The 15,360-nt window shown below is 52.8% G+C and overlaps 1 long non-coding RNA gene across 1 annotated transcript; it reads right to left on the bottom strand.

The window, feature by feature from the left end:
• Positions 1-9,420: 9,420 nt before the first annotated feature.
• Positions 9,421-14,894, bottom strand: LOC147914314 (uncharacterized). The gene is made up of 3 exons (XR_015555678.1): positions 14,542-14,894; positions 10,352-10,501; positions 9,421-10,001 (listed from the first exon to the last, which is right to left on the bottom strand). It is a non-coding gene; the product is annotated as an uncharacterized LOC147914314 (long non-coding RNA).
• Positions 14,895-15,360: the final 466 nt, after the last annotated feature.

The following is a 15,360-nucleotide window of genomic DNA, read 5'->3' as shown; positions in this document are numbered from 1 at the left end:
GCTAAGTCAGTTTAACAAGAACACACACCTGTATGTCTGATCACACTTGAGATTTGTTCAGGCTCCTCCTCCTCCTCCACCATCCCTCAGGTGGTGTCTGATCACTCTGGCCTGTCTTCGGTAAGAATCCTGTTAGGTCAGGTTAGCAAGAAACCCCAACACTTGAGTTTTTCTTAGTAATTTTCCATCCCCTGACCCCCACCATGCTGCCTGGCCATGAATTCCCACTTGCCCATGCTGCATTCAGAGTCGAGCCCCATCTCATTTCTCCCCCACTGTGAATCCCATCACGGTGGTCTCTGCGTATCACAGTGTTTCTGAATAAAATATGCCTTACCATCTTTGACAAATGTCATTGAATATTTTTTGTTTAAAACTCCCAACCACACTAAAAACCCAGGCCAGGCTCCTTTCCTCGCTCCCTCAAGCCATTTCAGAGCTGCTTGAGTTTCTGGCCCTGCTCTCCTCGGAGACTTCTATTATGTGAGTCATAAGACTTTTCCTAACTTCTGTGTGTGTGTGGAGGGGGGCACACACCAGCATCAGTCTCTGCATGGGAATCACAGCACTTGCCAGTGAGCAGTCATATTTTGAAAGGAATCTCTTTGTCTGAGTGGTAGGTGTCAAGAGCGGGCTCAAAACATTCAGTGAACCATGTTGTAAACAGATATACTGTCATCCAGGCTTTGTTGTTCCATTTGAGCATTGACTTTAACTTAAAGTCACTGGATGCATTACCTCTAACAAGAGAGTGAGCCTGTACAAAGGCCTCGGGGTGGATTGGAGGAGGAGCGGAGAGAACAGGATCAGTTAGAGGAACTAGAGGTCAGAGTGTGAGACAGGAGTTGGAGAAGGGGCCAGAGCAGTCGGTAACAGCACAGCAGCCAGGTCAAGGCCCTGTGCACCATGTCTGGGAGTCAGGATCTTCTAATTGCAGTCAGTGGGGGAGCCCCACTTCTGCTTGGATCTCTGGGGGACAAGAAGGCAGTGTCTTACCACGTCTGTCTGTCCACAGCTCCCAGACCCTGGCCAGGGAGCATGAAGCACTGATGCAGAAGTACCTGCACCTGCTGCAGATCGTGGAGACGAGAAGACAGTGGCCAAGCAGCTACGGCAGCAGATCGAGGATGGGGAGATCAATATCGAGCGGCTGAAGGCAGAGGTGACTGCTGGCTAGGGGTGCAGAGGAGGCTGGCCAGGGGGCGCAAGGCACAGGGCCAACACCTCACACTCCGGGCTCCTGCAGGGAGCACCAGGGGGCACATGACGGGCAGGGGGACCAGCTTACAGACACAGCTAGGCCAGCCTCCAAACTTAAATTTAGTGATGCTGGCAGAGTCGGAAGGGCCTTAGTCAGATCTGAGTTCAGATCCTACCTCTGCCACTTGACAGTTGCAACCTGGAGTACGTCCCCCCATCCCCTGTGCCTCCATTCCTTCATCTATAAAGCAGCCTTTTTATACTTGCCTGACAAGGTTGTGAGGATTGAGTGAGGTTATTTATGAGCGAGTTTTTAGTTACACTACTGATGACCACATTGACTAAGCATTCCCACATTATCAGCTGAAGAGTCCGGGGACACAGAGTCCCTGGTAGGTCATCATAGTGTGGGCTCCTGGCTCAGTTCCAAGCAGTCGTTCCCTCTGCCTGTCATAAGAGCTCCTACTGGGGCTCACTGTGCATTGGTCTGGAGGCCATGCTGTTGCTAGGTTAAGCCTTCTAGAACTTAACTACTCAAAATGTGGTCCATGAAGCAAGAGCATGTTAGAAATGCAGAATCTCAGGCCCTGCCCAGACCTCCGGAATCAGAATCTGCACTTTCAGAACATCCTAGTTGATTGCCATTTACATTAAAGCTTGGGAGGCGCTGGCTCTCTGTCCCTTAGATGCCCATCACCAGCTGTCTACACCAGCACCAAATGATCTGATTGCCTCTCCCCCCTCATCTCACCAGTGCTCACCAGATGCTCAGAGCCATTTGGCCACGTCACATGAGGACCGTGGACTCTGAGCTGAAGACGGGAAAATGGAAACATAGATTCTAACCAGGGTCGGCTACATGATTTGTAGGGCCTGATGCAAGGGAAAAATGCAAGGCCCTAGGTGGAGTTGGGAAAGTCGACCTCCCCTTCTCACAGCCCACCAACCCACCCATGGCAGACAGGCGACCCCTTCATTTCAACATCCGACCTCCTCTAACCTCTGTGCCAGGATACACTTGGTACCTAGATGAGGAGTGGGCAAGATGCCCCTGCTGAGTCACCCACCTAGTGCCCAGGTATTGTCTCCTTGCCCTGCCCTGAGACACCATCGGTTGTGCACTGCACCCACCCTTTCTGCACCTACACCGAGGTCCCTGCAGAGGGTGGAGGGTGACTCATGGTGGGATGTGAGTCTTCCTGGCTGACTCAACCCATTTGCTCCCAGACAGAGGGTAGACGAGGTCATCGGTTCTGGGGTGCCAACGTGTGGGGAGCGAGCAGCTGAGAAACCATCCCAGGGAGGCAGCAGGAGGCAGGAACACATGGGGGCTGAGGCTCCACGCCCCTGGGGTGTGCTCCATTGTTCCATCAGATGTTCCTCGTGAAACACAAATTCAAAGAGAAATGATTAAGAACTTCAGGGTGGCAACTGCAGAACTTTAAGCTCCAAGCATGGGGTCTTCTGAGCATAGGACCCCATCACATGCCCTTGAAGCCAGCTCTGCCTGGAATGTTCAAAGATCTGAAGTTGCCAATTCCACCTTATGGTGCCGTTGCCAAGCTCTGAACTAACGGTCACATCAGCTTGGAACTTGAGGTTGAACAAAAGTTTCAGATTCCACACACCTCCTCTATCCTGCACCAGGCACTGTCAGACATGCTTCATTAGTCAGTCCCCATAACCACCCTCATAGGATCGAACGAGGAAGCAGGCTCAGAGAACTCAAGTCACCTGCCCAAGCTCACACATCTGGGAGGTGGCAGAGCCAGGACTAGAACCCAGGTCTGAGTGTCTACTTACCAGGCTTGCCACTCGTAGCCTCTTCTCACGTGGCTCCTGGGATGGGGGCTTGTCCCGTGTCTAAACCATCTGGTTCACTCTGAGATCTATCCTAGCCCTACACATATCCCTGAAACCAAGCTGAGTCCTTGCTAGGGGCCAGGGAATAGGTCTAGGGACCAGAACCAGATTAGTGGCTTCATGATCAAGGGTGTGATTCACTCACTTGTTCACTAACTGCCTAAGATCAGCTGAACACTGCCTCATCCTCTTCCCCAGGCTCCACTTCCCCCATCATATGGGGCTCCAGCCAGTGCTCCCTGGTCATGAGCTCTGCACTTCCTGGTCTTCTGTTTGGAGTACCCCTGCCACCCCCACGCTTCCCTGTCTGGTGGAATCCTACCAAACTCAAATGTCTCCTCCTGGGGACTCTCATCCCAGAATGTGCTCCATGCCCCCTGCTCCCACAGCTTTCTCACCCTCAGCATACCACATCAGAGCCGACTCCTCAAGTCTGTCCCCACCTGACCTGGTGGGACCTCCTTGAAGGCAGGGGTGTCCTTTATCACTCTGTCCCTTCTGCCTCACACATAGTAGTTAATCTGTAAGGGCTTGATGAATGAATGGACTTCAGGCTCTCGGGTAGGCAGTAAAGAGATGGAAGTTTCTACCCTTAAGGTCTGATTGTGGTAGAGTGTGACTGGCACTATAATATCTTGCGGTGTGAACCCAGGTAGGAAATGAGTCATTTTATTGCCAAGAGGGTGTGGGTTCATGTTGCATATGGCCTTGAAAGGTTTCGGGTTTGATAGGCCAGAGAAGGGGTGGGTGCAAATGGCAGGGCCCTCTCTGGTGCTGGAGAGCACCAAACTGGTCGGTTTGTAGTGAAAGTATTTGTGTGTGTGTGTGTGTGTGTGTGTGTGTGTGTCAGTGTGGCAGCATAGGCCTTTTTGGTGGGAATTTGGAACAACGTTTCCAACTGAGTGCATTACTCCACAGGGCAAATGGTTTTTTTAAAGAAGATTTTGAAAGATCAGCTTGGTAAAGCTTTCTGGTTGTAGTCTCTCGCTCTCTCTCTCTTTCTCTCTCTCTCTCACTCAGTCTCTCTCACACACACACATCCTGCAGGGCAGAGGGCACCTGTACGCTCTGGAGGGGCTCCAGGAATGTGAAACAAAGCCCATTTCCCAGGAAGTAGGCCATCAGGTAGGCAGAAGGAGCTGAGGAGCCAAGTAAGTGATCAGTGACGCACGTGACAAAGACAGAGGGTCTTAGAACATCAGAGCTGGGAGGGATCTGAGAATTCAAAGGTCCACAGAAGAGGAAGGGACTTAACCAAGGTCACTTCCAGTGCTGGAATCCAGGCTTAATCTTTGGTCTCCTGGCTGTAGATGCTTGGCCTGTGCCTGCCCCACAACTTATTCCTTCCTTGCTGGGGAGACGGGCCAGATAAAAGGTGAATGTTTGGGAACGACTGTGTCACCTGGATGGCCTCAAGCTCTCATGGTCCACCTGATAGCCAGAAAAATTCCTCAAACCCCATCCCACATATTCCTGAGGATTTTCAGGGTCTTCCATTTTCCTGGCCACATCTGACTTCCAATTCTGCTCTCCTGACTTCTTGTATCACTTCTCACAGTGCCTGTCCTCACTCAGTCTTGACTACCCCTTACCCCGTGTGGTCACTCCATGTGTCCGTCAGGTGGAGCTAGCTTCTGCTGCAATTACAAACAGCCTCCAATCTCAGTGACTTAAAACATCAAAGATTGCTTTCTCTCTCACACTGTGTGTCCATTGTGTGTTCTGCTCCACAACATTCTCACTCAGAGACAGGGACACAGGCTGATCGGGCTCCACCATCAGGAAATTCACCAGTCCCATGGCAGGGGATGGATCATGGCAAATGTTGCCTGACAGATCTGCTCACGTTTCATTGGACAAAGTGAGTCACATGACCACACCGGACTTCAGGGTCCTGGGCAGTACAGTCCTGCCCTGTCCCAGGAGGAGAACCAGAATATCCAGGAAAGTCCTAATGACACCCAACTGGCTCCTCCTTCACTCCCCAAGCCCCCAACACCAGCCAAGTATGGACTGGGCTTTCTGAAATGCTTAGATACAGTCGAGGAGGTTTACAGTACTGCAGCAGAAAACAGCTTAAAGATGAATAGAAGACATCCTTGCCCTTCTGTCACTCAGCCTTTCCTGCTATAGGGATTTCTTGCTGACCTCCTCTCCTCACACTGGCCTCTCTCCACATGCTCCCAACTGCCATTTTGTTGGTGGTGGGGGTGTTCATAATCCCTTTATCTGCCAAGACCCTCGCCCTTGTCCAGTGATATGCTGGAGCTGGCTCACACCAACTTGCAAGTCAGTTGTGAAATTTTCAAGAATCTTGCAAGCTTGTTATTCACACTTCGGTAACTTAAAATGGGCCAAGGTAGGAATGTTTTCACCATGGAAATCAGCCGGTTCTACCAGTCAGAGTTTTTCTTTCAGAGAACTGGTCGTTAATCCTTTACCAATATACAATTGTCTACACATTTTTTCAGGACCAGCTAAATACTTTGCTGGGCCCAGTGCAAAATAAAATTGCAGGGCTCTTAAGAATTTCAAGGCAGCAACAGCAGAGCCTTAAACCAGGCATTAGGCCCTTCTAAGTGGGCTGTGCACAGGTCACACTTCGAGGACACTGGCCCTGTCTCTACTCCCTGTATACTCTCTACTTCTGGAGCCTCCACCCACAGCCATGTCTCCCTAGAGGTAACGGGAGATGACACCTAAACAAAAGTCTGCACAAAAGTTATTAAGCAAAACTATCCAGCTCTGCTCAGTCTCTTCTCTCCCATCTAAACAGCCGTCTTGGGCCTCATCTTTTGTAACCAACAAGCTCCAAGGACCATCTAAAACAAAGGTAGCATCCTCCTCTGAGAAGAATCCTCTCCTCCTATATAATCCTCAGTTTGGCACCATTTCATTGTTTTAATAGCTATTTTTCTCCCATTTATGATTGGAAGTAAGTTGGAATGGCTCAGGCAGCCCTAAAGGGCAGGGTAGGAGTTTAGAGATGGTTGTGGTATTTTTCTGGCTTGGGAGCACTCAGAATCCTGGAAGGCTGACTCTGCAAGAAACTGCAGAGATCTTTACTTCAGAGTTTAAGGTAAAACTGTAGCCGTGGAATCAGGTTTGCAAACCAACTTTGACATTTAGAGGGCCGCCTTGACCCCTCCCCAGTCAGCCCCTCTGTAGGGCCCACTCTGTACCTTGAGTCCTGTTTCCCATGTTCCTCCTGCCATCCACTCCCCTGCTGCCCTGCACTCAACACCCTGTCGAACTCTGCATCTTTGTTCACACCATCCCCTCTGCTCCAATTCCTTCCATCCTATAGCACACCTGTTGGGCACCTTTTTTGTGTGTGTGTGAGGAAGATCAGCCCTGAGCTAACATCCATGCCAATCCTCCTCTTTTTGCTGAGGAAGACTGGCCCTGGGTTAACATCTGTGCCCATTTTCCTCCACTTTTATATGGGACAACACCACAACACGGTCTGACAAGCGGTGCATCAGTGCACGCCTGGGATCTGAACCCGAGGTGCCAGCAGCAGAGCACTCACACTTAATCACTACATCACGGGGCAGGCCCAATTGGGGTCGTTTTTTATCCTGCAAAACCTCTGGGTAGCACTTTGTCTTCCAGGGTGAGACCCTCCCACTGCAGTAGGGGCACCCCTCTGTTCTGTCCTCACCTTGTTGGAGTATAAGTTACCTCTGTGGGTATCTGACCCCATTCTTAGGCTGGAAGCTCCTCCAGTGAAGGGATCTGACTTATCCACCTCTGGCTGTGTCTCACCCATGCCCAGCATGGTGCCCACCACAGAGACTCCATCAGGACATGCTGACAGCATTGGCACAAAGGGAGACAGAGATGGGCATCTCTTAGGCTTGGAAGAGGCCAGAGGGAATGGAGAAGGAAGGAGAGAGAACTGAGTTGTGTGGCAACTGTTTGAAAAGCAAGAAGTACAGAGATCTTTAGCAAAACCTTGACTGCTAACAAAAGAGAGAAAACCATGGACTAATTCCTCCATCAATGACTGCACTGACTAAATGCATTCTGGATTAAAGACACTGTCTCCAGAGAGGGGACTGTGGTGGGGCAGGAGCCAACAAGCAGTGCCGCTAAGGGATGTGGCAAATGAAGGTTTGCCTCTGATGGGCCAAGAAGGCCAGACTGTGGGGTGGCAAGTGGGCAGGGCTCAGCTGAGATGCCAGGCATTGAGCCAGGTTGGGCAGCCAGAGCTGGACTCTAGCTGGCAAGTTGGGGTGTAAGCCAAAGTCCCAACTCTCCATGGTCATTGTTGACAGGGGTCAACTGAGCAGGCCCTGATGTCAGCCAAGCCAACCCGGACCAAAGCAAATGCATCCCCAGAAGGGACCTGCAGGGTAAGGGAAAGGCAGCCTCTGCGATCTCAGTGGGGCTGGGGCTCCTGCCGCCATCCTGACATTGGCTCCTAGTAGGGGTGGGCCATGGCCCAAGGCTTCTGCAGGGTCCCCAGGCTCACAGCTCTCCAGAGCTTTGCCCACCCAGCCCAATCCTTAAATCAGACTCCCAGACTGCCGGTGCTGCCTGTGCAGGGAGCAGAGCGCCTGACCTGACTGCATCTGGTTTTTGCTCTGGTCTCTGGGAAGTAGATGTCCTGTAGATGCCTCTGAGAAGAGTGCCATCAGTTTTACATACAGACTACTCTTACACACACACACACACACACACCGCCATCCTAAAGAGAAAAGGATAACACGTGCAAATCCCAGAACTGGCAAAGAGAGCAGACTGGCATGGGGGTGATGACATCAGGGCAGTGAGGGTGCTGATTGGGCATCCACGTGTCTCTGAGCTCTACACGAGCCTGTGTGTGAATCCCTCAGCTCTTTAGAGTTCAGATCCAAGAACAGCCATTTTTTCATTTGCTAAGTTTCTCAGAGAATCGATAAAATAGAAAAGCCTGCATTGGCAATAAATATTTCTCCATTAGATATTTTCAGCCACTCTTCAAGCACAGGCTGGGGTAGTTTTAGCAACCCGGAAGTGGAGAGTGGGTAACTGTCCAATTTTGTTTTCAAAGTGCTCCATTCCTTCAATTGTCAGAGCTCATTCATCCTGTGGTTCAGCAAGTGGGCTTGAGGGGACAAAGCCACGTGCCCTGAAAAGGGAGCAGAGCTGGATCTGTGACATGTTTGTGATTCCCTGTGCTACTATCTTTGGACGTGTGCCACCCAGTTCAGGGATGTTTCTGCACCCACTCTGCACCTTCCATCCCGTGTTCTTATGTACTGAGAGAGTGAGACCCCAGGGTGGGGGTTTGCCCTCAGGGCATAAACTGGTGGGAGAGGGGACAGCCCCCTGTGACACCTCCCCGAGGAGGACAACACCAAGGACCTCCAACAGCCAAAGTACTGGGTCATCACAGAGGGAGGGAGCAGAGAGCACACGTGGAGAATAGGACCAGGGAGGGGCATCTGATGTGGCAGAGACAGACAGAGACCACTGCAGGGAGATGGGGACAGGTTTTTAGGCTGGGGCTGCCCTGACTCCCGGGGGTTTCACTCTTTCTCTCTGAGCTTGTTTTCCTGTCCACAAATGGGGTGCACGACAGAGTCCCTTTAGCTTCCCCTCTGTTGTTCAGCTCAAACCCCAGACACATTGGGGAGGTTCCCAGGTCTCCAGGGTTTTAGGAGCTGGGGGTGATGAGCAGGGGCAGAGGAGGAACAGTTGGGAGGGGAGGGGGCTGCAGGAAGTAGCAGAAGTCTCTCTGGCATCCTTACAGCTCATCCTGGGAGAGGAGACTCGGGCTGTGTTCTGGAGCTGGCTGGCTGGGGAGCATGGGCGGGGAAGAGGGTGCTGGGAGGGGAGCCAAGGAAAATGTGGCTGCCAGGGGTGCTCAGAGGCCCATTACCCAGCCTGGTGCTAAGCTGCCAGTGAGAAGGCATGTTCCCCAGGGCTCTTTAGGTGGTGACAGGGCAGGTGCTTGGGAGAATCTGGGTGTTTTTGCTTTTCTAAGTTTTCCCCCCAAAAGGGGGTGGTGGAGAGCTAGCATTTACTGAGCACCTTCTCTGCACCAGGCCCTCAAATTGTCCCATTACTTACAGGGGTGACCTCATTTCACCTTCATATTTTACAGGAAAGACCTGAGGTTCAGAGATGTTAGGCATCTTGCTGGAGGTCACACAGCTGAGAAGCAGCATAAGGCGGATTTGAGCCTGCTCTGAGTGGGTCTCAAGCCCTAGCTCTTTTCACATCATCAGTGGCATTTCCTCTGAATTCTCTAGAGCCCTGAGTTCCTCTAAGATCCCTTAGGGTCACCCCAGCAGGTGGGCACTGAGGGTGCCAGGAAGGCTGGCAGCTAGAGCAGCTCCTGTCCTCTGCCAGCTTCTGGGACGTGTGACCCATGTTTACAAAAGTCTGTGTTTGGTTTAGTGCTCTGCTGTCACCATCTTGAAATTTTGTCATTTTTTAAAGAAGGGGTCCTGCATATTTGCTCTGCACTGGGCCCCACAAGTTACACAGTCCATCCTGCTGATGGGGTTTTCACATAAGGTGTCACTTGAGAAAGGCGTTGGCTGCTAGAGTCCCACGGGCGGTGGCAGCCCCTGCCCTCTCCCTGGGCCCCTCAGCTCTGCTGGACTTGGGGGCAGGGCCTTGGAGGGGCAGGAACTCCGTGGCCAGAGTTTACCCTGTGGCTCCTCTGTCAGTGAGGCCATCGTGTGTTTGCACCAGATCTTTACCAAGGCCTGAAGGCCTGCATCTCCAGCTGGCCCACTGGGGCCTGGGTGAGCAGGCAGCCCTGGCAGAGGTCCCCAGCCCCACCTGCACCCAAATCCACCTGAGAAGTCCCTCTCCAGGGCCCACTCCTCCAGGCTGGCGGCACTTCCATCCTCCCGGGGTGTAACAGCGGCCCCTTAAAAACACACAGAATCCCTCAGAGGGAGCAGAAGAGGAAAGACAAGTTGGCAAAAGCTGTTTTTCTAGGAGGAAGCGATATATTTTTAGTTTCTTATCTACTTTTCCCTTTTAAAAATAATATATATGAACCCATTTGAGAAAATTTGACAATCTAGAGAAGCAGAAAATGTTAAAAGCTATATCAACCATAGTTCTGCTTCCCAAAGATAACCACTGAAAACACTTTGGTGTGTTTTCTTCAAACTTTTTTCTATGCACAGACCTTGGGTTTTCCCCCCCATTTTATTTACATAATGTCACACATATGAATATTGAATTTCAATCTTGATGTGTTTTTATTACTTAGCGTTTTGGCACAAGTGTTTTCTCATGCTGAAAGTATGCTTTTTCTGGCTGTATGCTGCTCCAGTACCTGTGAGCATGCCATCATCCATGCAGCCATCTCCCATCATTGGCTCTTAAAGTTGTTGCAACTTTTTGTTACTAGAAACACTCATCTCTGCATCTGAAATGTTCATATGAGAGAGCGTCTCCTTGGGACAGGTTTCCAAAAGTAGAATGACTGAAACAAAAGGTAGAAGCACGGTCAAGGCTCCCACTCCATCCACCCTGCGTCACTGCTCTCCGAGCTGGCTGCACCGCCCTGACGGCCCCGAGGGCTGCACAGCAGGACCCCTGCATCGCGCCTCTCCCACACTGAGTGTGACCCTTTTGTTGTTCACTTTCCTAAGTCAGAGAGCCCCGCTTTTCCCCAAGGTCACAATGGGAAGCTGCCCTAGAAAGACGAGGTCTGCACTTCCTGTAGTTGCATGGTTGAAGGTGCCATCCCTTGGGTAGTGGAATGCCCTGCGTAAGCTCCCACTTGGAGTTTATCAAAAAGCAGGCACGTTTTTCTTTTGTAATGGAGTTTATAAGCAGAGGTTTCAGTGGGTTCATCCCTGCCAATCAAGTATTGAAGGGCAGGTTTGGGGAGATTGGCTGGGCTTTTGGGGGCTGGAAGGCAGGGTATTGTGTATCCAGGAGGTTGGAGCAGAGCGGGCCAGCAGCAGACCCACCTTGCTGAACCTGGGAAGGTGAGGAAGGACAGGGACACATGGATAAAGGGACAGACAGCTGAAGGGACGTGACTCGGGAGGGCATGTCATGTGGGGGAAGCCCTGGAATGGGGGACTCAGGAGACCTGGTTCCAGACCAGCTACTGACTCACGTTATGACCTCGGATGGGTCACTTCTGTCACTGGTGGGACACTCTGGGAGGGAGGCCTCTTGGGGGAGCCAGGGCCGAGGGGGATGTGGAGCTGCAATTCATTTACCACAGAGGCCTCAGCTGACCCCCACAAACTCTGGAGTTGTGTGGCCCTTCAGATCCTTCAGGCGACGGGGCACACCACAGCACCCACAACAGCCCGTTCCGACCTTCCAATACACAGGTGTCAGACTAGACCTGGACCCATGTCTACAAAGATCTGTGACTCTGATGTGCTCCCAAAACCTGGGGCTAACTATCTGGCCCTGGATAGGGCAGTGGTGCCAGAGTGATCCCCAAAGGCAAGGGTGTCTCTGGGTGGGAGGTCTGAGCCTGGCCCTGACCTCCGTGGGTGGGGCTGGGTGACCGAGGGCTTGTGGGGCATCCCACCGAGCAGACCTGTTGGCCATCCTGCTGCCCATGGTCAATTTCTATCAGGAGTTGGTCTCCAGCCACCAGTACAGCCTGCAGATCCTGGCCCACTGCAAGCAGAACAGTGACTTTGACAAGCTGCTGAAGCACTATGAGGCCAAACTGACTGCAAGGAGAGGGTGCTGGAGACCTTCCTCACTGACCCCATGTTCCAGCTGGCACCTAGCCCTGTCCTTGAGGGCACATGCCTGGGGAGCCCACTGGGGGACATAGCAGTGAGGGCCCCAGCTGGGAGGAAGCCACACCTGGGGGCACCAGGGGGCCATGGCCGGGAGGGCCCAGGCCCTAACAGGCCCCAGCTCTGGGCTGCCTGGAGAATGGGGTTAGAGCCAACCCCTGACCCAGCGGACCGCAGGCCTGTCCAGCTCCACAGAGCAGGCAGTGTGGGAAGGTGAGTGGGAGCTCCTGGTCCTGAGCCCACCTCCAGGCCCTTCCACCTGCCAGCTTAGAGCCTCAAGCTCTGGGCTCTTGGCCCAGACAAGACCCTGGAAAAGCCTCCACATTAGAGTCTGAGATCAGAAGTGCTGTGGGTATCCTTCCTCAGCCCTGCTCGTGGGAGTGCTGGGAGCTCAGAGAACCATTCTCCGTCCACTTTGTCTCTCTCTCTCTCTCTCTCTCTCTCTCTCTGACTTACTTCATCACTGTCTCTCTCCTTGCCTCTGTCTCCCTGTACCTCTGACCTTCCCCATCCTTGCCTCTGTCCCTATCCCCCTGCCTCTCCCTGCTGCAGATTCCCAGGCACATTCTGACACTGCAAGAGCTCCTTGCCCACTTTTCATGAGCACGTCAAACCAACAGCCTGGACAATGCCAGGGCTAAACTAGGGGAGCTATCTGGGTGAGCCCGGCTCCTGGGTGCCCCCACCAGTGGAGAGGCCAGGGCTGAGGATGCTCCCCAGAGAGAGTTTGCTTAGCCCCAGATGGTAAATCTCATGTTCAGGTTAGGATCCCAAGAGGTGGGATTTGGGGGACCCCAGCCTGCCCCACCTGGAAGCAGGGCCCCCAGAGCAATATGAGGAGTTCACAGCTCAAGCCCAGGGGGCAGTTGGTGGGATGGTGTGGGTGGTGTGCTGTCCCTGGCACAGATGGGGTTCGAGGAAGGGCCCTGGGCACTCACGTGGGCCCATCTGCCAGGATGGGGATCCGCCAAGGGACTCACAGGCACTCTGCCAACTTCCTCTGTTCTCCAGTGTCAGTGTCTCACAACCTGTGGTATAGGAGCCCCAGAGGGGGTCCTGGGTGACAAGCCTTCATGTGCCTAAGGCTGCAGTCAACAGCAGGCATTGTCATGGGTGGAGAATCCCATGATTTGTCCAGTGTCAGAGGCCCCAGCCCTCTGGTAAAGGCCCCTCCATTGCCCCTCTTTCAGTCCTCAAAGCCAAGGGGCAACCTTCCTCTGCCAGGGCAGAAGCAGAGGGACCAGGGAGGAGGCGCCTACAACAGCCCAGGCAGCAGCTGACGGTGGCCGGCACCAGGTGGTGGCAGTGGAGGTGAGGAGGAGGTTCAGATTCTGGGTGTGTTTTGAAGATGGAACCAACAGGAGTTTCTGATGCATTAGATGTGAGGAGAGAGAAGATGGGAGTCAAGGGTGATTCCAGAGTTTTTGGCTGAGCAAGCAGAAGGTTGGAGTTGCTGCTAACCGAGATGGAGAAAGGTGCAGGAGGGGCAGGTGTGGAGGGGGAGTCTTTCTTGCTTCATTGGAGCTTTACTGGGGGCATGTTGAGCTTGAGATGGACAACAGTGGTGGAGAGGACAAGAAGGGAGGAGGGCGTTTGAGTCTGGAGTGTAAGGGAGTGAGCCATTCGGGAGCCATCAGCTTGGAGATGGTATTTAAAGTCACAAGACTGGTGAGATCACCAGGGGAGTGAGTTTAGGCAGGAATGAGATGAGCTCCAAGAGCTGAGCCCTGGGGACTCCACTTTGTGCAGGCCAAGAGATGATGAGCAGCCTCGTACTCAGTGATGGGCTACCAGAAGCTGCAAAGGAGGGTCGGTCTGAAACATGTGAGGTCCAGTCCCCAGCCCTGCCAACCACTCAGTGCCCTAAATGGCTTCCCGAGTCCAGCAAAAGGCAGCCAGTAGGGCCACGTCTCCCAGCTGGGCAGAGGGAGGACCAGGCTGGACCAGGGCAGGGCACAGGCCCCAGAGTGGAGGTTCATTCAGGGAGCAGATGTAATCAGAGCGTGATTGCAGACTAACAAAAAGCATTGTGGGGTGGGGACCCCAGTCCTCTCGTGCCCCAAGGAGCCAAATCCTGCACACTTCCCCAAGGAGAAGACTTGGGGCTCCAGCGAGGCTCCTCGTCACTGTGGGATGCCCTGTCCTGGTGCCGGCAGGGGTGAGGAAGGCACATGGGTGCCAAGGCATTTGTCCCAAGACCCTGATTCCCTTTCCCAAAGCCTACTCATCCTTTGTCCCACCTGATCACCTGCACGTGGCCTGAACCCAGCCCTAGTGGCACAGAAGAGGGTTTTCCTATCGCCCTGACAGCAGCCCTTTCATCCTCCTCTCTCCCTCCCTTGGGGGACTGAGGAAAGCTCCCAGCCCGGCAGGAAGCCATCAGATAACCAACCCTCCCTGGCTGTGCTCAGAAACACTCCTCCCCTGGGGCTGACTCTCTCCTACCTCTGGCCTTTGTCCCGCTTTTTCTCCTGAACCTCATCTCTTGGGCTCACTGTAACCCAGGTCGTCACTTCCAGTTCCCCCGGGAGCCTGCGGCCCTGGGAACTCCTCCCCAGCTGCGTGGACGGTGTGGCTCTCAGCACAAACCCCAGCCGGGGCTGGCAGGAGTCCTGAGCAGCTGCAGCTGGCACTTGTCTAACAGTGAAACTAGTGTTGCTACTCTGGGATCGCCCCCTTGTTTGTAGCAAATACAGCCCTCCTCAGCAAAATCCCCACCCTCGTCAAAAGAAATGGTTCTGCTTACCTTTGCTAACTTCCAAAAATGAATCCCTATCCAGGGAACTAGCATATCCTTGAAAGGTGCCTCCCTGTGCCCTGTCTCTTCCAGAAGAGGGCTAGGGCCTGGGCTGCTGAGAAGAGCATTGCTGGGAGGGAGGGACTGAGGCTCCTAAGGAAGAGACTCCATCTCCATGCCCCAGTCTGATAACCAGAAAACAAGGGATAATAATAGTTTTATAATAACACTTTTGCAACCAGTGATAATAGCAACAGTGATCACTGCCCTTTACTCAAGCACCTGCCATGTGTGGGGCCTGAGGTCAGCACGTGAAATGTATTCTCTTCCATCCTCACTCCGACCTTCTACAGGTGAGCAAACTGAGGCTCAGAGGGGCCCAGTAATTTGCTCATCACGCTGAGATCGTTAATCATCGATCCAGCTCGACCAGTGTCATCTATCTTTGCTGGGAAGGTTAAACTGGACAGTGTCTACTAGAGAACTTCGTAAGCCATGCATATTAACCAGCCCTCTTGGTGATCTGGTCGTAGTTGTAGAATTTGAGGCATCAGCAGACAAATACGAGGTTTTGCGCTTTTCTTGGACTAAGTGGGGTACTTTTTCCAGGTGCTCCTCCCCCCGAAATTACTAACTTCCTAAGACTCCTGAAAACCCACCAAAGCTCTTAGCAAAGTTGGCAACTCACACGCCTCTTTTCCCACCAATGCTGTTTTTAAAAAGCAGTTAAATGGTGCCACTTCCTGGAGGAGGGGTGTTGTGGCAGTCAGAACAGGACAAATAGAGTTATTCTCAGATTAAGGGACAAGGTATGTCTTGCTCCCCCCA

This window comes from Ceratotherium simum, chromosome 21 (genome assembly GCF_057802395.1).
Source record: "Ceratotherium simum simum isolate JZ-2026a chromosome 21, ASM5780239v1, whole genome shotgun sequence".
NCBI lineage: Eukaryota > Metazoa > Chordata > Mammalia > Perissodactyla > Rhinocerotidae > Ceratotherium > Ceratotherium simum.
Note: the sequence above shows the minus strand (reverse complement) of the source record. Positions and strands in the feature narration are given on the sequence as shown.